Source organism: Vulpes lagopus, chromosome 3 (genome assembly GCF_018345385.1).
Source record: "Vulpes lagopus strain Blue_001 chromosome 3, ASM1834538v1, whole genome shotgun sequence".
NCBI classification, from domain to species: domain Eukaryota; kingdom Metazoa; phylum Chordata; class Mammalia; order Carnivora; family Canidae; genus Vulpes; species Vulpes lagopus.
The window spans coordinates 141,525,547-141,550,935 of NC_054826.1; the positions used below are offsets into that span (position 1 = coordinate 141,525,547).

General features: G+C 37.4%; 1 long non-coding RNA gene and 1 pseudogene across 1 annotated transcript; one reads left to right on the plus strand and one right to left on the minus strand.

The window, feature by feature from the left end:
* Nucleotides 1–7,254: 7,254 nt before the first annotated feature.
* On the minus strand, nucleotides 7,255–10,696 carry LOC121486656. Its single transcript, XR_005986700.1, has 3 exons — nucleotides 10,618–10,696; nucleotides 10,407–10,507; nucleotides 7,255–7,435 (listed from the first exon to the last, which is right to left on the minus strand). It is a non-coding gene; the product is annotated as an uncharacterized LOC121486656 (long non-coding RNA).
* A 7,994-nt stretch (nucleotides 10,697–18,690) lies between these two features.
* LOC121488112 lies at nucleotides 18,691–19,144 on the plus strand (annotated as a pseudogene).
* Nucleotides 19,145–25,389: the final 6,245 nt, after the last annotated feature.

The window sequence follows — 25,389 nt, forward strand, 5'->3', positions numbered from 1 at the left end:
ATACATAGACAACATCTTTGTAAAGAATGATCACAGTCTTGTTAATAATTAAGACAATATTAACTGACTTAAGATCTGATCTTACCACTTCTAATAAAGAATAAAAGGACACAGTTTGAGGCAGATGTCTGGGGCTCCATTTTTTGTTTAAAGATGAACTCTCTTTGGAAAAAAATAAATAGTAAAAGAGTTTTATTTTGATCCCTTCTTATAGCTCTCCTTTTAGGAGTCATTAGCTCTGCAGAGTAAAACTCTGCAGTAAAACAGAGTAAAACTCAGTTTGTCTGGCTACTCTAAACAAAACTCTGTGCTATCAGCTTTTCTCAGTATTTTATCAAATCCTAATTTATTTGAATTGTCTGCACTGGTACCTATTTTTTTAAAATATTTATTTATTTAAGAGAGGGTTGGGTGCAGGGGACAGAAGGAGATGGGGAGAGGTTCTCCAGCAGACTCTCCACTCAGCGTGGAACCTGACATGAGATCCATCTCATGACCCTGGGATCATGACCTGAGCTGAAATCAAGAGTCAGACACTTAACCAACTGAGCCACCAGGTGCCCCTGTACTGGTACCTATTAGAGAAGTAAAACGAACAAAAAGCTGTCAAATAAATAGACGATATATCTGAAACAAAGTTTCAATTATGATCACTCCATCAGGACACTTATTTCAAGTACCCAATAAGCACAGAGAATCATGCTAGTTACAGTCAATATAGAGGATTTATCCATATGCGGTATTCCTTTCTTCATTTATTCAACTATAAGCTACATATTTGCAAGATTTGTATTTCATACACAATTTCGATTCCCAGTGCCAGCCACAGTTCCTCCCTGACATGTGGTAGGCGCTCAATAAACCTTTGCTGAATGAATTCAGTCAAATTTTATTGTGCACTGACTATGCCAGACACTGAGCCAGTTTCCAGTAATGCAAAGATGAAAGACACAATAGGAGTTTAACCAGAAGAGTCACCTCACCTTTCTCAGGAGCTAGAAAAGTGTCTATGAAGATGTCTAAGGGTAAACATGATAACTGGGATAAATTTTATATATATATATATATATATAATTTTTTGAGTTACAAAAGTAACTCCTATTTATTATGGAAAAGTTAGAAGAAAAAAAGAAGAAAAATAAAAAATTCCATCAATCACAGGAACTCACTGTGAACATTTTGGTGTATGTTTTTCCAGGTTCTTTTTTGTGTTTGATAGATGTGTTAATAAGTTTTATTTTTACCAAATGTAATCACATAAAGACTTCTACTCTTTCAAAGAAACCATTAAGAAAATGAAAAGTCAAGCCACAGCCAGAGAGAAAATATTATGTAACTGTTATAGGAGACATTATGTATTATTATGTAATATACATACACCATTTTATGTATAATAGTCACATAAAAGAGAGAACCTGTTTCCAGGAAAAAATTTAAAATTCTTACAACTCAAGAAAAAGACAGATTAAAAAAACAAGCAGAAGATTTGGATGGACACTCACCAAAAAGATATACATATGGCCAATAAGCACATGAAAAGAGGCTGAATGTCATTAATGAATAAGTAAATACAAATTAAAACCACCATGAGATATCACTACACATCCACTAGAATGGCTCAGATTTAAAAGAAAGGTGATATTCAATTCAGTAAGACTATAAGCAGCCAGAATTTTCATACGTTGCTGATGAAAATGTAAAATTGTCCTATAACTTTGGAAAACAATTTGGCAGTTTCCTTAAATGTATACTTAGGGATACACTGAGCAATTCTACTCCTAGATGTTTATCCAAAAGAAATGAAGACACATGTCCATGCAAAGACTTGCACTCGAATGTTCACAGCAGCTCTACTCAGAATAGGCAAAAACTGGAAAGAACCCAAATGTTCATCAACATGTGAATAGGTAAATCACTGAATAACTGAATATCATAGTAGAGTCCAACTCAGCAATACAAATAACAACCTATACAACATAGGGGAGTCTCAAAATCATTGTGTTGAAGAAAAGTCAGACGTAAGAGGTACGTGCCATATGGTTTCACTCATATATATGTGGTTTCACTCTAGGAAACAAAAGCCAATCCTCAGTGACTAAGGCAATCCAGTGGTTGCCTGAAACCAGAACTGTTGGTACCATCGACTAGAAGAGGGAACAAGGGAAATTGAGGTGATAGAATGTTCTATATCTTGATTGTGATGATCGTTACATGGTAGTATATATTTAAAAACTCATCATTAAATTGTGTCCATTTTATATTATATAAGTTGCATTTCAATAAAGTTAATTTTTAAAAAATGGAATCACGTTGAACATATTCTTCTTCACCTAAAAAGACAGCAACAATTGGGGCACCTGGGTGGCTCAGTCTGTTTATCGTCTCTCTTCAGCTCAGGTTATGATCCCAGGGTCCTGAGATCGAGCCCTGCTGAGCAAGGGGCCTGGTCCGCCTTTTCCCTCAGCTCCCTTCCCCTTGCTACCCCCACCCCCTGCTCATGTGCTTTCTCTCTCTCTCTCACTCTGCTCCCTCTCTCAAATAAATAAACAAAACCTTACAAAAAAGCAACAACTATTTTCTGTATCACTCACTACATGGATATCTTTGACATAGTGTGTAATGGCTTCAAAACATTCCATATTGTGGCTAGGGCATAATTTATTTAACTAAATTATTTTACCGTTGAGCAATTAAATTTTAACCATTTTTTAAACCATTGTATGTAACACTATGTTGTTCACCTTTGAAAATATGAGTTAAGCTTTAAGTTACAAATGGAGAAGCGTTAGATGGTGAAGCAAAAAGAGGCGTTCAAATCAAAAGAAGAAACAGTCATAAAATGACCACAGACAAGAACACATTGCCCATTCAGAGAGCTTCAAAAGGTCCTTTTGATCAGAGAGCATAAGATGCAGGGCATCAAAGGTGATGAGGGTGCAGTTCCTAAGATTCAGATCACGAAGTGCCTTCTAAGGAGATCCTGCCATTTGCAACAACATGGATGAAGCTGGGGGACATTACACTAAGCCAAATAAGCCAGAGAAGAGAAAAATGCACACGATCTTACTTACACGTGGAATCTAAAAAAAAGTTGACTACGCAGAAGCAGAGAATAAAAAGGTCCTTACCAGGGGCAGGGAGCCGGGAGAGATGGAGAGATGTTGGTCAAAAGATACAGAGTTATAGCTCTGTGGGATGAGTAAGTCTAGAGATTTAATGTACAGCATGACTGTAGTTAATAATAGGGGACATTTGCCAAGGGTCGATTTCAGGTGCTCTCATTACAAAAATAAAATAGTAACTATGTGTGGAGATGGGTATGTTAGTAATCATTTTACTATGTACAAGCGTATCAAAACATCATGGCGTACATCTCAAGTACATGTAGTTTTTATTTTAAAAATAAAGACAAACAAAATTTTTAAAAGAAGTTTGGATTTCCCCAAAAGTAATGGGAGAAAATCGGAAAGATTTTCAGACAAAGGGACACAATATGATTTGTATTTTAGAAAGATCACTTTGACATCTGGGTGGAGAGAAAAGTGAGACCCACTTGATGGTTACAGTAGAGCCAGGGAGAAGCTGTGCAGGCCTGAGGTAAGACCACCAATGGCTGTGGAGGGGGATAATTCTCATGGAGACCCAGGATTAGGCCCGGTGAGGACACCAAGAAATCTAGGACAACCAGAATATGGAGAGAAGAGGTTTGTGAAGAAAGAGCAAATATTATCTGGGTCTTTCTCAGACCCTGAAATCTATCTATAATCTGAGGTGGAGTCGCCAGTGTGATACGTTCCGCAAATTTTAATGAAATCCCTTTCCCACAGGCAACATTGATGGGCCTGAAAAACAAACTCCTTCACTTACATCATGATGTTCTGGTGAGTTTTTAAAAATTGAATTCTTTTTGCTGTTGCACTGCTGTTGTTGTGCACGGTGATGCTGTTATCTCGAATATGATACATTCCTACTGACTGGCTGGGTAATAATGTGTTTGATAATTACTCTGATATCCCATTTGAACATATTTTATTTTTTTTTAATTTCTACTCAGTATGGGTTTTTATTTTTTGCAGGAGCCTATGTTTACTTTTCAGATCCCCTCTTAAGATTGAGCATAGGTAAACTTCTTTTATAATGTTTATAATGTGCAAACATATATTCCTTTTTATGCTACTGGTCTATTTATTGGATTAACTAGAAGGATTTGATGTGAAAGCTTAGGATGATATTGAAAACACCTCACTTCTATTGTAGCTAAGAAAATCAGCTTTAGAACTAGAGAGACCTTGTATTGGGCATTATGTATAGACCTTTAGCTTTTTTATCACAGCTGTTCTTTGTTGCCATGACAACAGAATTAACCATTTCATTAATATCCCTGAGAAAAGACCCATTTATTCACGTCTGACTTCGAACGTAGTCTCTGTTCAGATCTCAAGGTCTTTGGCATGTTTACGTATTCGGTTTTTATCCCCCAATATTTTGCTTAATGCTTCTACAGGATATTTAAAGCAAAGCTTTATATTTTTAGTATGAAATTTCTATTGGCTACATTGGTTTGGCTGCTTTCAAATGTCCCCTGAGTGGTGAAACAGGCTTCAGAATCTGTAGCGGGTGAGAGCAATAGGCAAGGAAATTTACTACAAAAGAAAACAGTTACCTGTTATAAGAAAAGTCACTTGTTTGTTTTTTCCTTCTTTTGGACTCCACTTGGTGAAATGGGTGTTACTATAAATACTGAAGAGTAATCCCTCATCAAAATGGGTGATCCAGCTGTTTCTGTTGCTGCGGAAAGCAGGTCGTGTGCTGATTACGATTGTGATGAAAGGCAGGAAAACATTTCCTAAGACAAGTAAAATCCATTATTTTGAAAATAAGACCTGAAGAGAATAATTCTGCCCATTGCCTTAAAGCTATGATGATTCCTTACAGGTTTCCATCTACCTTTTCTTTTAAAGGAAAACAAAAATATATCTTAATACTGAACCCTCTGGAAATACTCGTTTTTAAAGACCAGTGCAGAAACTCCCTAATTAACGTTAAAGCAGCTTGAGGAAGCTGTTAGCTGTTTTCTAGTCATTCACCTTAGTTAAAATACATAGCATTATTTCCTTCAGAACTATTACTGTTATTAATTTCCACCTTTTCTGAACATCTATGCATTAAGCAACTTTGCAAATGCTTAAAATGCATTAGCTCTTCTAATTACATGAGTCAACAGCTCTGTGAAGAAGGTACCACTATCCCCATTGCATAACCAAGGAAACTGAGACTCCAAGAGAACTCATGCAAGATTTTACAGCTCGTAAGTAGGATTTGAATCTTAATCGGTTAGACCTCCAAGACTGTACCAGCATCCATTAGGACAAAGTGCTGCCCTTGGCTCTTCGTTTCTGCTCATATAAATATTGTAACAACACTTAAAATATTTACATTCCCTCCAAGGCATTTTGTCCTGGAAAAGGGAAAAAAAAAGTCTGAAGGAATATTATTCGTAATAATTAAGCTCATAAAACAAGAAGGCAGATTTGAACCAGTGACATAAAATCTTTAAAAACCAAGGAAGGTTCTCTGAGGCTAACTGCACACATATGAAGAGTCTTGAATGCTGAATATCAGCCACTGAAATGAAGAAAAATACTTCTTACAGAACACAAGGTTCTGGGGTTGGTTTATTTTTTTCTTTTTAAAACTTTTTTGAGTCTTTCCCTTTTTTTTACCTCACAGCTTTATTGAGCTATAATTTCTATATCATAAAATTCAGCTACGGTGTACAATTCAATGGTTTTTAACATGTCCACAAAGCTGCACAGGAAACACTGCCAAGGAAACACTGTATGCACTACTTGTCACCTCCCTCCTCCCTCCCAAGCCCTAAGAAACCACTAGTATACTTTTTATCTTTATGGATTTGCTTGTTCTGGACATTTTATAAAATTGGAGTCATACATTATGTAGCCTTTTGCTTCTGACTTCTTCCACTTATGTTTTCAAGGTTCATCCATGTTATAACAGGTATCACTGCTTGTTTTCATTTTTTTAAAGATTTTATTTATTTATTCATGAGAGAGAGAGAGAGAGGGAGAGAGAGAGAAAGGCAGAGACACAAGCAGAGGGAGAAGCAGGCTCCATGGAGGGAGCCCAATGTGGGACTCGATCCCAGGTCTCCAGGATCAGGCTCTGGGCTGAAGTAGCGCTAAACCACTGAGCCACCGGGGCTGCCCGCTTGGTTTCTTTTTATAGTTGAATGATATTCCATTGTATGGATGAACCACATTTTGCTCACTGATGGGTTGTTTCGACTTTTCCACTATTATAGTGATTATGAATACTACTACTGTGAATGTTTGTGGACAAGTTTTGTGTGGACATATGTTTTCATTTTTCTCGAGGTTCTGTTTGCTTTTTAAGTTGTTCTTATCATCCAGAGGATGGAACTCAAACATGCTCTGATGACTGAAGACCCCATGGAATTCTAAACTATAATCCACATCAATACTTCTACTTTCTATGAGTTATGGATTAAAGACAGAGTAATTGGTTCAGATAACATTTCTCAGGATTCTTAGCCACTTGTAACTTTCAAAAAGATAGTCAACTAATTCTTTTCTGACAACAATTATTTGCTAAGCTCTTTAAAACCCTAAATTTAAAAAGCATAAAAAACATTTGCATAAAATAAAACCTATTATTAAAGTCTCAGATAGAAATAAATCATATGTCTTAGCTACTTATCAAATACGCATTTTGGAAACATGACTTCTTCAATGGAACTAAATACTTGGAAATATAAGACCAAAAGAAGGAGGGGGAGGAGGAGGAGAAGAGGAGGAGAAGGAAGAGTGTGTGCACTCTATTTTTTCACTTTCAAGTGCTAACCTTGAGACGGATTCTCCAACTTTCTTTTCTCCCACTAGGGACAAAGTCAAGCCCTAACCTTTAACATACATAAGGGAGTGGCTCTGACTTCATTTTCATTTCGTTATAGGATTCTGTTAACTAACAGATCAGAAGGTTTTGTAATTAGAAATAAGCACATCATTTATTTTTTGAAAGGGAAACTTTGTAGGTTTCTCCTATGGGTGGGCTGTTTTCTTGCGTGGAATGGCAGAGCTTACCTTTGGTCCAAGTTGTATACAGAACCATGAACATTGTAATCCTTTTCTAAAGCACAAAGAATCCAAAGGAAGCTAAGAGTGAATTCTTGTTATTTCTGAATGAGGACCAGTGGGTCCCAAGCATACCCTTTATGTCCATTTCAGAATCCAACAGACATTGCATCAGTTGATAAGGTCGGTGAGGTTTTTAACAGTTGCTTCTCATCTCTGCACAAGAGGGCAGCCTTTCACCAAAACCAAGGAAACACTTGGGCAGGACTTTTTGTTAATTTGTATAGAGACCCCTCCAATCATAGAACCTCCAAGAAGAGTTCCTGTAATGTAAAGAATGAAGAAATTAGGAGATAGTTAATACCATGTGCTGTCAATCTCAGAAAATATCTGCCCGTCTAGGTCATCATACTAATGTTTACAGCTTCAGTGACATTTTACCTTTATTGTTACATAATTGTTTGGATTTCATAAACTTCTGTGGACAGTTACGAACTTCTCAGTTTAATACTAGGAATAAGGCTTTGTTTTTTTTTTTTTTTTTCAAAAATAGCTCTTGTAATCAAATTGCTCACCCTTAAAAGACAGCATTTTTTTTCCTGTATCTCACATGGATGTTTTCTTATTGGTTACCCATAATCAGATTTCAAGGTTTTAGAATCAAATCGCCAAAATCAATTCGAAATGAATAATAATTCATATTGAGACAATTATAAATTTAAATTATAGAATACAGTGAAAGAGACTTACCAAGAAATTAAGAGAAGGCAAAAAAAAAGTTGCTACAATGCACACACTTTCAAAATAATTAACCACGCTTGACAGGAAATACGTGATTTACATGTATTATGATGGCCCTCAGAATGCTATTAAAAACAGGGTTAAAGTTAATTTGTCACACTAAAAGGTAAATGTAGCTATCTTTATGTCCAAAGCCTTGCAGTAATATTTTCATGAGTATAAACTAACCACAGCCCCCCTTTTTTTTCTCTTAAAGTTTATGGAACTTCCAACTAAATATTTCACAGGAAATTACTGTCTACAAGAATATAAAGGATTTTATATGAAGGATGCTGATCAGTTGTTCTCCATGGATACAGAGAGGCAAACAAGCAGAAACTGGTTTAATAAAGCAGGAGAGATTTCAATTGGACATAAGGCAGAACTTCTATCATGGTGATAAAGAAAAATTGGGGAAATCTTTTCAATAATTTTTCAAAGATAACTGTCAAAAAATATCCAGTGAAATGGATAGGAGATGTCTTTAGTTTTATTACTTATAGTCACACAATTTGAAGACTGGAGAGTAGTAATATATACCTAATTCTATTTTCACCATTTTTTTTCACCAAAAGGAACCATTTCGTACTAATTAATCAGCTATTAAGGTAAACAGGCATTTCAATTCTGTCAGTTTGGGTTTCATAAATAGATACAAGCATGTTTCTTTCTAGGTCCAGTTAAGAATTTGGCCAACACCTGAGTTTCCTTTTGCTCCAGATAACATTTACTTGGGGTGGGGGAAGAGGGATAAAAAAGACAGCCAAGGTAAAAATGTCCTTTTATTCTCACTTGCTCAGCAAACTTCATTAAATTGAGAACTCCTAGAATGTAGGGTAGCACGATGCCAAGCCCACTGCCTGACCCAAAGTAGAATCTCAGTATAGGTTTACTGAAATATGTCTCTAAAAATTGCATTTCTTGTCTGTATCATTAGAGAATCACACTCTAAGCGCTATTATCATTTTCCTAGATCACAGCAGAACTGGCGACAAAGCTAAAGCTAATCTGGACAGAGCTCAAGCTAAACAGCTTGACTGTTAGTAAAGCCCTTTCATAATCTATATAAACCTGTATTACTTTAAACTCGATTTTCGGCAAACCATATTAACCAAATACTTACAGAGTCTTACTTTACTGAGAGCAAACTTCATTCAACAACAAAGGTTTATCTAACGTTATTATCTAAGAAACACCCAGTCAGATGCTAGGGGCACAGCTGTAAACACAAAGTAGGCACAGTTTCTGCCCTCCTGGAGCTTACATTCTAGAAAATGCCAGCAAGTCAAGTTGGCAATTACATATTTAATTATAGTTGTTGTAAGTCCCATGAAGGACAAGCCCAGGATGTTAGGAAAGAATATAATGGTTGAGGTTAGGGGTGATCACAGAACCTACTATTAGTGGTAGAGGAAAGGAAGTTACTGGACAGATTTGGTTTATACTGAGAATTGATTTTATAAGCTGAGACCCAAAGGATAAGAAGGAGTCTCTGCATGGGTGATTAGGGGCCAGTATGGGGGCAAAACTGCATTTTAAGTGGGGTGGAAGAGGATAAGCAAAGACCTAAATCAGGAGGGAAAAGCATGTGACCACAGAGGGAAGAAAATAAAGCCAAAGTGGAAAAACATGGAGAAGGAGAGGAAGTTTCTCAGCCCGATCAAAAGAATGCGAAAAGTGATGGGGTGGGGGGCACATTAAGATAATACCTGCTGGGGAGAAGCTAACTCCCCTTGGTCTCTCTCCATTCAGTACCAAAACTACCCTTTGTTACTCCCCCACAACTGATTTCTACACGCCCACCATCTTCCTAGCCACTTGTCACTCCTACTCTCTAGTAAAGGTGATGTATACCCCAGTGCAGTTGTTTTTATGGAATTTACTTGCCTATGGAAGCATCCCTTTGAGGATTTAATCATAACGTGGAACATTCTCTATCAGAGCAATGCTGAAATAGGAGGCATAACTGGTGCATAATTCTTGAAAGGCCCATTGTAGGCTTAGGTCTTTATAACAAAATAAAAGCTCCATATTAAACTATAAGGCATTACACTTCTGTAAAATAAATTAAATAAACGGCCAGCAGGGGTGTTTTACACAATTTATTGGTGCCCTCTGCAGTCAATGCTACATCTCATTAGTGGCTCTGTCACTCATGAAAAATGTGGCACCCATCAGCATCACTCATTAACTTAAAGCATGTGCCCACACATCGAATATATATATTTTAATTATGGGGAAATGCTATAAAGAAGATGTGCGTGTGTGCCATGAACAACAAAGGGCATTCTAACCTCTCCAAACCTCTTCTTGATTTTGTTTTTTGCCAAAATGGTGAATAAGATACTGTTCTCATCCTTTCAAAGTTTTTTTCTCTCTACTGACTTTTTCTGCCTTCATTCATTGCAATAGTCCAGACTTTGCCAATTTTTTTCTTTCTTGACATTTCATTTTTAATTAAAAATGACATTTTAATTAAAAGGAAACATATGTAGAATAAACAGAATAACTCACCAACAGCAGAGAGCTGGGGCTGTCCTGTCGGCCCAGTTTTAACCTTTCTGGCTCACGAAAGGCTGTGCTGGGCTTTGCCACAACAGTTGCCAAGGCACATTCTTGACAGCAAAAAGGAAAAAAAAAATTAAAAGATGATCATCAAACCAAAATCCACCCACATCCAGAAATCCCTAGGAAGTGCAGAGGGTGAAGAATGGAGAGAGTATACCTGCTCCGAAGTATACAGTCTGGGACTTTCAGGACCAGGAAGATCAGCCTTTCTTCTATTCAAAATATTAAAACTATCACTTTGGTGAGAGACCCCAGTTTTACAACTTTTCATGTTTACAGATGGCCTGATTTGGCAATCTTAAATGTTATGGGAATTAGAAATCTGGCAGGAGGTAAGCATAGCCAAAAGTAAAGTATTACAATTAAAACCAACCACCCTTCTATGAGCAGCCGTGACAGGACGGTTTGCATCCCCCGGAGCCACCTTGCGTCCCCATCCCCGTATCAGAGCTGGTGCTGGTGGGGCCCCCTGGCAGGGTGTGGGGAAGGGACGCCAACCCTCTCCCTGGAGTCAGCTGGCTTCCTCCGGCACAAAAGCTTATTGTGGTGTGGAAGGGAATGCAGCAAGCCTAACAAAATGACAAAAAAGAAGCCGACAATGGATGAACACTGCATCAAAGACAAGTAAATGATTCTCTAAACAAAAATACTAAATGACATCAATTGGCCCATGTCCTTAGAAAGTGGCATAAGATGAGGCCAACAGGGATCAAAGTGATGACCCAACCTTCCTTCCCCACACATAGAACACATTTTCTGACCAACATAAGGGCACTGGGACAGACCCAAAGCATGAACAGTCTCCATAATTATAATCCAGCAAGAAGGGAGGAAAGAAAAGAAATCTAATTTTGTGGCACCTCCTACATGCCAAGCAACTGCTTTGTCGTTCTAATTAAACAAGGTTTCCGTATGTCAGTGTTACGGGTTGAAGTTGACCCCTCAAAAAAGATATACTCAAGTCCTAACCTCCAAAAAACTCAGCATGTAAATTTATTTGGAAATAGGGTCATTGTGGATGTGCTTAATTAATTTAAAATGAGATCATCCTGGAATAGGGTGGGCTTCTAATACAATATAATGGCTGTAAGAAGATGGCCATGTGAAGACACAGACCCAGGGAGAAGAACACATGTGATGACAGAGGCAGAGATTGAAGTCATGCAACCAGCGCTGGTGAACACCAAAAATGGCCAGCAGTCTGCCAGGAGTTGGAAAGAGGCAAACCTATAGGTTTCAGAAGGAGCATTTCATACTTCTAGCTTCCCAAACCGTGAGACAATAAATTTGTTATTTTAAACCACTCAGTTTGTAATGGCAGCTCTAGGAAACAAATTCGGTCAGGTATAATTGTCTTGGCATGTTACAGAGGAAAAAATGAGGCCTGGAAATCCAAAATATTGCGTCAAAATCCCACAGTTATTGAGGGATGCAAATCTGGCTGACTCAAAGCTTATGTTCTTCACCATATATTATGATGCCTTCATGCCTTCAGACAGTTATCCAAATTGGAATTACATAATGACATGAGGAGTAAATGACTTTTTTTTAAGATTTTATTTTTTATTTTATTCATAGACACAGAGAGAGAGGCAGAGACACAGACAGAGGGAGAAGCAGGCTCCATGCAGGGAGCCCGATGTGGGACTCGATCCTGGATCTCCAGGATCACACCCCAGGCTGCAAGCGGCGCCAAACCACTGCACCACCGGGGCTGCCCAGTAAATGACTTTTAAACACTTAAAGCAACTAATATTAATGAAACAGACCACTCCACATGTTTTTACCAAAAAGTTACTTCATGTGAAGAATAACCACACAATCCTCAAACTGGATAACTGGATTCTTTCAAGATGTACTTACTGAACTCCTATTATCTATCCTGCAGATACTGCTTTAAGAACTGCCTTCAAAGATTTTTTTCAATGAATCAGGGAAAATATACATGCAAAATTAGGTTAAAAAGTTTCCTAGAGTCATGGACAGTATTACAGAGTTATGTACATGATACATATTAGGGACTAGAGAGCTCTGTAGGGAGAGCACCGAGAGGGCTAGAATTCATTCTCTTAGATGTGCAAGCTATCAAATTAAATATGTATTAAAGGGAATTTTTATTAGCAATGATCATTTGTGAATGTATTCTTTGGAGAAATTGTGAGAGAGATCTATATGAATATGTGAAGCAACTGTATGTCCTCATAGCCATCAGCTGCCCAGTTGTCCAAAACAAGTTTGTGCGTAATGAGAACTAACCCACCTACCTCCACGCATAGATTGTATACTGAGGTTGGAAACTACTCATCCCTTGCACATATACATAATTTATTGTTGATATTAGCATGACTCACTCTTCTGTTGTCTTCATTAGTAAAACTTTACCTTTCTGGAACACTCTAGCTCAGGTAAATAGCTTGATTGTTATAGAAACTTCTGGAAATGCCCACCAACTTTTCCTTGGAAAACATCAATAGTGTGTGCCTTAAGAGTCTTTGAATTCCTTCCTTCAAAAATTTTCACCTTGGTGTTTCCACCAATCCTGGATGATTGTATGGGGATCCTTATTCGACCCTATCAAGTCCCCACACTGAAACACATTTTAAACCAAAGTTTCAGCTCTCAGTAAACTCAAATCTTGCTTTCTTTCTCTAGACACTATCCAATTTCTATTGAGAGGCTATTCTCTCTTACTTCAGTAAACAATTACTAAAGGATAAACTGAGTCATTTTAAAATTCTTAAGGATTTATTTGAGCAAAAAATAATTCAAATCAGGCAGTGATCAAACGAGAAGTAGTTAGCAATGCTCCACCAACAGTAGTTAAAGGCAAGACTTTTATAGAGAAAGGGTAGAAGTAAAGGAAGGAAATTATTTGATAGCCTATGTCTTAAGTCATTGCATTATTTGGGAAAGTCTAGTTGGCTGTTTGTGATTGACTGTCCTTAGGATTTGATTTCTTGTCCTTGAGGCACTTACAGGCTTTGGTTTTTGGTTTGCTTACAAAGGCTATTAAGGCCTTAAAGCCACCTCAGTGTAATGACCTTCTTTTCTAATTAATTTACCATAATAAACTGAATTTTACCTCAACAGTTTCTGCTAGACTGGTGATATTTGGGAAGCTAGCATTTAAAAATAATAGTGAACAAAGAAAAAGGAATGAGTCTGAAGAGGAAATAACAATTTTAGTTTTTAACACACTGAAATTTAGGAGTCTGAGAAATAAAAAAAGTAGAGAAATCTGTAACTGCAGTGAAAGGGAGCTTAAGAAAAGTATGTGAACAGAAGTTCTGGGGTCATTGCCGAGAACACTCAAGGATCTGGGCAGAAGGTTGAGGAGGTGAAGCAGAGAACCCCCCAAAAGGAGACTGAGAAGTAAAAGGATGGAGGAAAAAATCAAGAAAGTAAGCTATCATGACATCCAATGGTAGAGAGTTTTTCAAAAAGTAAACAGCAGACCACAAGGTTAAATATTTCAGAAAGGGCACACACACACACACACACACACACACACACACACACTAAATGTGGTGGGATTTACCACAGAGAATCCTCCAAAAGAAAAGCTAATTCAAAATCCAATTAATTATGAAATGACCTTAAACTCTTCAAGCCAATTTTATTGCATTGCAACGCATTGCAATGTATATCATCCACTTTGAGGCACAGAATTCTGACTTTTCAGGAAAGAGTGAGCCCTAGCTGATAAAGAATAAAGTGGCTTTTGTAAAAATAAACAAACAAGAAATATTGTCACCTAAATTATATGATGAGAAGGATGGCTTAGTTTTAAATTTTTTTTAAGTCAACATCAGTTTTCCTGGAGCTGTTTAATTATCAAACTTGTTCCACTGTATTACCTTAATCCCTGATCGAAATGAGACAACAATATGCTTTTTTCTGGTCATTTCATAATCATTCATTAAAACACTGGGATCATTTATGCAAGCTAAATTCTCATTCCCAATCTCCCAAAAGACTATGTGGCATATATATCCCTGGCTGCTAAACAAAAGCTTTTCTCTTAAAGTCACTTAACTTTCTCTGGTTTTGTTTTTAAGCAAAGGGATTTATCAAGTTCTGGGCTTTGTTTTGCTTTTGAAACTTAAGCTACTTCATCAGCTTTAGATATACTCGATTTGTTTTTCAGCCAAAGCTTCCTAGAGAGGCAAGGCAAGTGACTGATTTGCCACCTATGGCCAAGCAAGTTGTGGGTTCCTTAGTTTTTTTCTCCTTCCCTGGATGGGCAAACATAAAGCACCGACATGGATTTAAAAGTTAGATCACTTGGGGTACCTGGGTGGTTTAGTCAGTTGAGTGTCCAACTCTTGATTTCAACTCAAGTGAGTTCAAGCCCTGTATTGGGCTCCATGCTGGGTGTGCAGGCTCCTTAAAAAAATTAATTAAAAAAATAAATAAAAACTAAAAGATCATTTAATGGTGCTGGCATTATGTTGACACTGCTTAATTTACTGACCTTAGGAAATAATTTTGACATCATACCAAATCATCTTTAGGATTCCTGGAGCATCAAGACTTTGTTTAGATGTAAATTGAACCCAATGACAACTATTCATAAACCACCTAGGACATCTAGGAGCATTCAGCAGTGTTTGATGAAAGAAAAACAATCTAATGAATCATTTTTTTAAAAGATACTTTTTTTTTAGTTTGAGAGAGAGAAAACATGAACGGGGTGGGGTGGAGGAGAGGCAAGGGGAGAAGGAGAAAGAGACTCCCTGCTGAGCAGAGAACCTGACCTGGGGCTGGATCCTGGGACCCCAAGATCATGACCTGAGGCAAAGGCAGATGCTTACCCAAATGAGCCACTCAGGCACCCTTCTAACCAATTATTAAAAATCATTATTGCCATGGAGAAAAATGCTAAGTATATACCTTGAAAAATAAAGATCGCCAAAATCAATCGAGGAATAATCTAATGAGTATTTTTGGCCACTTACTAGGTGCAAAACGTTGTACCAGCTGGTTGGGAAGGGAGATGGGAGGGTAGAAAAGTGCTATGTAAGGCTGCTTCTCTCCTGGGAAAGTTTAGAATTGGAGGCATCTGGGACAACTGTGAGTTTGGAGCATGATGCTAGGTTATCATTAATATGATTTCTTTTACAATGCATCTTAAAGTTCCTATGTATAATACCACCTGCGTGCGTACATATACGTACCTAAAATACATACACTAGAGACCAAGAGTCCCATGGGAATAGATTAGGTGCTCCATTCACCTTCGTGTCCAAAGTGCTAATCCCAGGGCCTGGCACCAAATAATTGCTTAAAACGAGTTTCTTGTAGGAATAAATGATTGCATGAATCCATTTGTGCTGTTATTATGGTTGTTATGGTAGAAATAGAAAAGATATTCAGGACAGTTAAGGAATTGATTATCAATTGCTTCCAGGAGGGTAGTAGAGACCAGTATCTATAAATCCACATCGCTGTTTTTTCTTCAGGATCATTGTTTTTTCCATGCTAAGAACATGTTGACTCTAAGGCTGCTAATAATAACATTCTCCTCCCATAAAATTATCCTTCCCGTTTAGACTCTGTGTGTATTTTACACTCCAGAAGTTGTCTGTAGAGTTGCTACTAAGTAGCCTTATTTGAGGGCATTTTTAGGCTGTATAAGATGGTCCCACTTTCAAAGCGCCGAGAGCTATTTCTGCTGAGGTGTTAAGTCACAGAACAAGACTGTGAACACTTTTTAGAAGTCATTACACTAAAAAAACACATGATTTTTAATAGCACAGTGGTGTTTAGGTTTATACTTGCCTTCTACTTTCACTTTTAAGTACAAACAAAACCAATATAAGGCAGGGGGAGGCTCTAGTCAGATACCTGGAATCCAGTCAAGACCAGGCTTTTCCTCTCCACCCTGTGTGACCTTCCTAAGTTGCTTAACATGTTTCTTCAGCTGTAAAATAGCATAATAATACCTCCTTCATAGGATTTTTGTGAGGATTAAATAAGATAGTGTGTATTAAAGCTCATGTTTTTTAAAAAAATATTTTATTTATTTTTCACAAAAGACAGGGGCGGGGGGGCAGAGACACAGGCAGAGGGAGAAGCAGGCTCCATGCAGGAAACCCGATGTGGGACTCGATCCCAGGACTCCAGGATCAGGCCCTGAGCCAAAGGGAGGCTCTAAACCACTGAGCCACCCAGGGATCCCTTAAAGCTCATGTTTAATTACATTTACTTCATTTAACATTTTGCTGGTGCTGTGTGAGAAGTTCACTCATTTCTGAAATTGCAGTGTGCCAATAACGTATAAGATGGGCACTAATGCCATTGTTTTAATAAAGTTAAAGTAATTAAAGTTACTTGAATCACAATATATATTTAGGTTGTAAAGGAAAGCGCTCAAAACTATAGCTTTTGTGTATTACAATTATATTGAGTGGAAGGGTGTGTGTGTGTGTATGTGAATGTATGTGTGTGTGTGCATGTTTTAATACTTTCTATATTAAAGGCCTAGAGCCTGAAAAATTGCCACAAACTTCATCAGGAGACCCTGAAACGATATTGAAATAGGCCAAACTTTGAACAATTAGCTCAAGCTCTTCATTAGCCGATGGATCTACTTCATTTGTGATTGTGATCCAAAGAGGGAAGGAAATTAGCTCACAACCAAGACAGAGAAGGAAGTGAACCCAGGGAGACCCTTCACGGAAGCCAAGAGAAGAGTTTTTAAAATTTTTCTTTTTTTTTTAAGACTTTATTTATTTATTCATGAGAGACAGAGAGAGACAGGGAGAGAGGCAGAGACACAGTAGGAAGGAGAATAGGTTCCATGCAGGGAGCCCGCCCTGGGACTCGATCCTGGGTGTCCAGGATTGCACCCCGGGCTGAAGGTGGTGCTAAACCACTAAGCCACCGGGGTTGCCCAGTTTTTAAAAATTTTCAACATTTGGCCTGTTTCAATTTCACTGCAATGTTTTTTGATGAAATTTTTGATAATCTTTCAGACTCGATCTTCCATAAAGAGAGGGAAGATATATAACAAATTAAATAAATAAAAATTAATTAATTAAAATAAAATTAAATAAAATAGAGGAGAACACTACCAAGTCATATGTTTTCCCACACAATGGTGTCCAATCACTGTTACAAACAAAACCAGCTGCATTTTTGGCCAAAGTCTTATATGACAAGTAGTGTACAAAACATGAAATATAAAGGGTGATTACATATTTAGTCTGTCTCCATTGACTCTTCTCCTCCCACCATCATTCTTAAATCTATTTTATTCTTATTTTGTAATGCTCTCCTTTTAAAACCTATCCTGTAACTAATCTCATCCTCACTCTCCTGGCCAGGAACACTGAACTGATCAGAAAAGCAGGCTTTGCTTACTATCCTCACTTTTTTGTACCCTATTCTTTATTTAATTAGGTATAATTTGGAAACCACTTCCATGTATTATTACTTCTTAGAACCACTTACTTAAAAGTGGGCATCTGGATGGCTCAGTGGGTTGAACACCTCACTCTTGACCTCGGCTCAGGTTATGACCTCATGGCTCATAGAATCTAGGCCCACATGGGGCTCTGTGCTCAGCGGGGAGTATGCTTGAAGATTTTCTCCCTCTACCCCTGCCCCATGGTCTCTCTCTCTTTCTTTCTAAAATAAATAAATAAATCTTAAAAAAACATTGATGTTCTAATTATCAAACATCTTTTTGTGCCTTTCTTCACAAATCATCCTATTTTATGTCTCACCACATTTGACACCACCTTCTTTTTTTTTGGAAAGTCGAATCTGTGGAATCAAGAATTCATGTTCCATCTTGTGGCTCCACTCTCTTCTACAACCTCAAAATTTTCTACTAGGTGGCAGCTGCTTCTCAGCAGCAACCTTTTGTCATGGAAGGAAAGTGAGAAAAAGTCTTGGTCCATTAGTTATCTTTTCGTTAATCATCTGTGCCTCAGTTTCCTCCCATTTAAATTGGGGATGACAATAGTGCTTACATCATGGGTTTGTTGTGAGGACTAAATGAGTTAATTTATGTGAAGTGCTTAGAAAAGTTCGTGGCACATAGCAAGTGCTATAGAAATGCTTGCTATTATTTTGCTACTATTCACATTCCATCAAATTGGTGCATATTGGTTCTAAGTCTTATCCCAGTCTAACTTGCATCATGGTTAAACATGTACATGACAGGGCGGCCCCTGATGGAGTTGTGGCCTGAATAGTTGGAGGGCTCTCTATCCCCAGGACGATGGCCAATAGTGAGTGTGCCTTATTGCCATCAAGCCTGATGAGGTCCAGTGCAGCCTGGTAGGAGAGAGTATCAAGTGTTTTGAGTAAAGGGAATTGTCTCATTGCTATGAGATTAATTCAGTCTTCGGAAGACCTTCTCAAAGAACACTACATTGACCTAAAGGACCATCATTCTTTGCTGGCCTGGTGAAATACATGCAATCAGGGCCTGTGGTTCCCATGGTCTGGGAGGGGGTGAATGTGGTGAAGACAAACTGAGTAAATCTCAGAGGACTAACCCTGTAGAATCCAAGCCTGGGACCATCCATAGGGACCTTTGCATCCATGTTGACAGGAACATTACCCATGGTAGCAATTCGGTGACGGGTAGCGATTCGGTGACTGGCTTGGGGTTTCAGCCTGAGGAGCTGGTGGATTATAAAAGCTCTGCTCAGAACTGGATCTATGAGTGACAAGAGAGAAAACCCCAGAGCTTTGCCCACTCCATTACCGCTCCTTCCCATGGGCAGGGACCAGGCTCTAGCAAATCCAATTATTTTTGAGAACTCCTTTGTAACATGGAGGGGAACTCTTAGAGCTGGGAGTGCTCCCTATAAAATTTCTTGAGGACTAACACAATGTTTTATTTATGTATCTCCCACAACGCTTTGTACACTGTAGGTTGCAAGTAATGTTACTTAATTGAGTTGTTAAACTGCTTGCATTCATTAAGTTCTGCTTTCTATTTCTTCTACTTTTTATTCTTCTTGCTAAATTTTACTCTCATAGGCTCAAATATAATCATAAATTAGGGTGACATATAAAACTGCTGGTTCTTGAAAATTAAGCCCTGGAAGTATTTTAATTTTATTATGAACTGAGAAGCTGTGTCATTTTTTTTTCCTAAGAAATTAATTATACCTTTAGATGAGAGGCTATCATAGTGTGATTTCTAGACCACTGATGGCCCACAAGTGCCCTCTGAGTGGTCTTCAGGCTCATCGCTTGTAGTTTGCAGGTTTATAATAAGACACCATCTGTGCTTTTGTTGCTGCCATGACTTCATAATCTATTTACGATGGTCAATAAAATTCAAATATTACTTCAAGGGTACACCATTCATGCCATTAATTCTAAAATTTATTTTATTCTTCTGCTGAGAAAGAGAGTGGGCAGATGAGGGGGTTCGCTGGATTTTATGTACAGCAACTGACCTGCAGATTGGTCAAGTGTGGTAGCCATTCCTTCAGATAGTGTCTCAACAGGAAAGGTTGAAAACCCTTCGAGCTTTCTCAACTAATCTGTGTCATCACAAACCAAAGGTTTACTATTGACCAGCTGCATACAATTGCATCCATCTCTTTGAATCAAAGACAGATAGAGACATTATCCATCAGTAATAGAGGACAGAAACTAAAAACTGAGTCATCTGAGGCTACAGACACATTACCAAGACACGGTATTTTCACTTCTGTAGGACCTACTCAAATAACTCCAACTAATCCATGTTGTGCCTGGTATTATTTATTTCCCCCATTTAAATGTAAGCCTCAGTTACTCTAGAAACCAGCTTGATAATGCATAACTTCTCCATTAGGAATATTTTTATGGAGCCCATCGTTATGAATTCATTTGCTATTCACTGTAATAGCACATATCATAATGAATTCATTTAGTATTCATGGGGATAACACAAACACCATTTAGTAACTGGTTAATGAACTGAATGGGGCTCTTTATCCTTCCTGGGTTTTATAAGAAACAATGCTCATTTATTTAAATCATCAACTTCTTTTTTTCAGCTTCATTATATATATATATATATATATATATATATATACACATACTACTTCTTCTTGTCCCCCAATGTCGAAGTTTAATGCTGAAGTAAAGGACAGCTTTCTCTGGATAAAAGGAATTCACCAACAAAGGGCCCTGAGACATGGAGATTCTGCAATTAAGTGTAATTATGTTTCAGTTCATTGCAGACCAGTTTTGACAGTTTTATCCTGAAAATTAAAAATCACCAAAGAAATAATACTATTTATGCACCAGGCTCCGAGCTAAGCTAAAAATGCCAGTTTTAAACCCATTATGCAGATTAAAAAACAAAACATTGAAGTACCAAAAAATTAAGTTATTTGTTCAAAATCACATGACAAATAACTGAAGAATCTAGAATCAAAAACCAAGAAATCCTACTCCAGATCCACGGCCTTCACAGTGTCCTAAGCCACATGCTATCTTAGTTATTAGTATCTTAGCTTTCCTTTTTTGTAAAATGATGTTACATGTGTACCTTACCTAATAAAGATTTGAGGCAAATGACTAAAATCTTAAAGCAATCTGTAAAATTAAAACACAAAATAGCTTCAATAAAACCTATAGTAAATTACTGAACCAAGAGTTGACATAAGCCAACTACATTCTGTGCCTAACTTGGCTTGTGATAGTTAATTGTTTTCAAGTAGGATACAAACCAAGCAATTCAGGACAAATTATGTCTGGAGTCCAGTTCTCAAGGTAACATAGGACATATTCTACAAAAAATATGCTATATTCTTTTTAAAAAGAAAGAAATATAGAAAGGAAAAAATAGGGTCTTTACTAGCAATGTTAAAATCATAAGGGAAAGTCAAATATGATAGGAGGTGCCAGTTATCACTGTAGATTTCCCCTTACCAAATAACATTGAATAACATCTGCAAGCCAAACAAAAATCTACATGCAAAAAACTAGAGGTCAGGAGGGAAGAAAGAATAGGCTCCCTTCTTTTATACATGTGCACACATTATTAGTCTTTGATTTCACACATGAGATAAACAGAGCCTAAGAAGGTGTGTGAACAAAATGACATTTCAAGGAAATAGTACCTGTGAGTGCTAAGAAATTAGATAGGCCAGGGGAAGGGATGAGAATTACTTATTAATGTATACTCTTAGTTTTACTAGAGAGGGTTTAAGGTAAATATTATAAAATAGAAAACTCTGAACACACTTTTTTAAACAGCAAAATTATGAATAATATTGTTAGTAAGCCTATAAAGACTCCTTCAGTGACTAGAATTGAAACTTGAATTTGACTATAAGTTTGCTAGATGTTAATGTGAAATACTAAGATGGGTTTCAAACAGAAGCCGTACTGAATAACATACTAGACTATATCCTCAATAGTATTCCTGAGCAATGAATACAAGGATGTGATTCATAAATCTATTCATTATAGTATCCCTCAACGAAAGGGTGGAGAGCCTTAGATACCAAAATATCTTTCAATTAAAGAGTTATGCTAACATGGTCCATATCACTAGTATTTAGAACAGGTGAAAGCATCTAGCTCACCTCTTTAGTTTTAGAGATGAGAGAAGAGAAATACAAAGCCTTTAATTTGTATATTCTCTTCCCCTATCCCCGTGGACTTTGTGTTGAAAGATGCTACTCCTAGGAAAAGTATATTTATACATTGATCATTCTCTCTTTTTAATGTAAAATGTTTATAACTCCTCATCAGAACTTCTGGTAAGCATGAACCTGGCAGTTTCTCCATACCGAGTTGATTTAAATGGAGCAAAAGAAAAAAAAAAAGAAGAAAGGAAAGAAAAACAATGAAATACTATTAGAGATCAATTTAAGGCTTCCATAGGGCTTTTGAATAGTTCAAATAGTTGAATAGTTAAAAATCCTTCCTAATACAGCTGCTTGTTTGAGATTCACTGGATTAGGTCACAAGCAAAGGCATACATACACTAACTACATCATTGGGGAGGAAAGAGAAAGCTGATTAATAAAGACCAGAAAGGAGAAGAAGCAATGGGGGCAAGGAGGAACCAAAATTTAGAAGAACAATAAAGAGAGACAATAAGAAAGATAAAAATAGCTTTTAATTATGGAGTGCTTATACTATGTAGCCATGCACTAGACCAAGTGCTTTATAAATATAATTTATTTATTCTTCATATTAGCACCGATTTAGAGATAAGGAAACTTAAGGCAGAGAAAGTTCACACCAAGGATAGAGCCAAGATTTCAATTCCTGGTCTGATTCCAAAGTGCTTTGAAACATAACATTATAATTTCTCCAGCAAACTTTAAAACATGAAAAGGAGGAAATATACCAATGGAAGCTTTTTAAAGTAAGGGCAGAGGAAGGAGTCAGGGGTGTGCAAGGAGAGGCAGTAAGAAAACAAAAAAAGCTGGACTGGCAGCTCACTGGCCCCAGTTACTTTTATTGTGGTGTCTCTGTCTTGTAAAATACATGGAGGTTTTCATTACCACTGCGTAACTGATGGCAGATCATATGGGAGTGGACACAAGATGAAGTATACGTATAAAAATAAATATGGTAAGAGGTTTTTGAAACCTGTCTGGCTTCTTAGCTCAGCACACTTTAGATTTGTCTCCCATTTTGGGCAGACTATCATGTTCTGGCTCCATTACTAAAAGCCACCTCCTTGGCCCAGAAGACATCCTGGCTTTAAATAAAAGATATGAAAAGTACTTCTCTGTTTTATGTGAAATACTCCGGACAAAATTTATAAAATGCAAGCAAGACACAAAATTCCATTCCTAAGGTAAATCTGTAATGGAGATACATAGGATTTATAGAGGCTGAAGGGAATAAAAATCGATCTCCCAAGTTAGTTGGGTGAAATAATTCTCTGACTTGTTTTGCTTTCCATAAAAGCCAGAGTTTCCATGGGTTTATTGTAGCCCCCATGCTGAAAAGAGCTGTCAAAGATTGCCAAAAATAGAAATAATCTTTAGTAAAATAAAAACATAACCACTGTGCAACTTTTGATTTTGAACATCTAAAAGATAGCAAGCAGCACTGATATTTGGCTAGAAAGTTACTATAAAAAATGTAAAATCAAAGACAAGCTGACAGGATTGGAAATGCTCCACCATGGTGAGTAAACATAGCAGTGAGAGCTGGATGGTAGCAAGCCTTTATATTAGGGTTGGCAGCCGTCTTGGAAATCCATTCTCAGGTTTAAAAAAATCTTTTGTCCCAAACACTTCAGTTTTTTTTTGCAGAGAGAGCTAGAGCAAGAGTTGGTACATGTCTTGGTCAAAGAGCCAATTTAGTCACTGTGTACCTTATATCTTACAAGTGCTGATGGCTGAAAAGGCAGGTAAACAGGTGGTGAGCACACCTTGCATCACTCACCTTACAGAAATATTACTCCAAAAAAACCCACAAAAAACTGCTTACCTCTTTAAGTGTCATTTATGAGTCTGCTGGGCTAATAAGCTATGCTGCTATTGTGAGCTGAATTGTGTCTCTCCTAAAATGTATGGTGAAGCCCTAAACCCCCGGATCTCAGTGACTAGGGCCTTTACAGAGGTGCTTAAGTTAAAATGAGGCTATGTTCATGTGGGCCCTAAATCCGGTCTGATGTCCTTATAAGAGGAAGTTTGGCCACACAAAAGTGACACCAGGGATGTGACACACAGAGGAAATACCAAGTGAGAACACAGAAATCATATGGTATTTATCTTTCTCCGACTGACTTGTCTTGCTTACCATAATACACTCTAGCTCCATCCATGTCATTGCAAAGATTTCATTCTTTTCAATGGCTGAGTAATATTCCATTGTATGTGTAGACCACCTCTTCTTTATCCATTCCTTAGTCAATGGACATTTGGGCTTGTTCCATAATTTGGCTATTGTTGATAATGCTGCTATAAACATTGGGGTATATGTGCCCCTTTTACTCAGATTTTTGTATCTTTTGGGTACAAAATACCTAGTAGTGCAATTGCTGGATTATAGGGTAGTTCTAGCTTTCACTTTTTGAGGAAACTTCACACCGTTTTCTCCATTCCCATCAACAATGTGAGAGGGTTTCCTTTTCTTCACATCCTCCCCAACATCCATTGTTCCCTGTGTTGTTAATTTTAGCCATTCTGACATGTGTAAGGTGCTAGCTCATTGTGGTTTTTTGTTATTTAAATTAAATTAATTAACATAAAATGTATTATTAATGGTTTCAGGGGTAGAGGTCAGTGATTCCTCAGTCTTATATAATACCCAGTGCTCATTACATCACGTGCCCTCCTTAATGTCCACTACCCAGTTACCCCATCCCCCCACCTCCCTCATTTCCAGTGACCCTCAGGTTTTCTTCCTATGATTAAGAGTCTCTCATGGTTAGTCTCCCTCTCTGATTTTGTCTTGTTTTATTTTTTTCCTCTCTTCTCTTGTGGTCCTGCTTTGTTTCTTAAATTCCACATATGAGTGAGAGCATATGATAATTGCCCTTCTCTGACTGACTTATTTCACTTAGCATAATATCCTCTAGTTCCATCCATGTCATTGCAAATTGCAAGATTTCATTTTTTTGATGCCTGAATAGTATTCTATTATATATGTATTTATCTATATACGTATATCACATGTTTATATACATATGTATATCATATAAATATATATATTTTATATATTATATGTGTATCATATATATATGCCACCTCTTTATCAATTCAATTGTTGATGGACATCTGGGCTCTTTCCATAGTTTGGCTATTGAGGACATTGCTGCTATAAACATTGGGGTGCAGGTGCCCCTTCCAATCACTACATTTGTATCTTTGGGGTAAATACCCAGTAGTGCAATTGCTGAGTCATAGAGTAACTGTGTTTTCAACTTTTTGAGGAACCTCCATACTGTTTTCTAGAGCGGCTGCACCCAGCTTGCATTCCCACCAACAGTGAT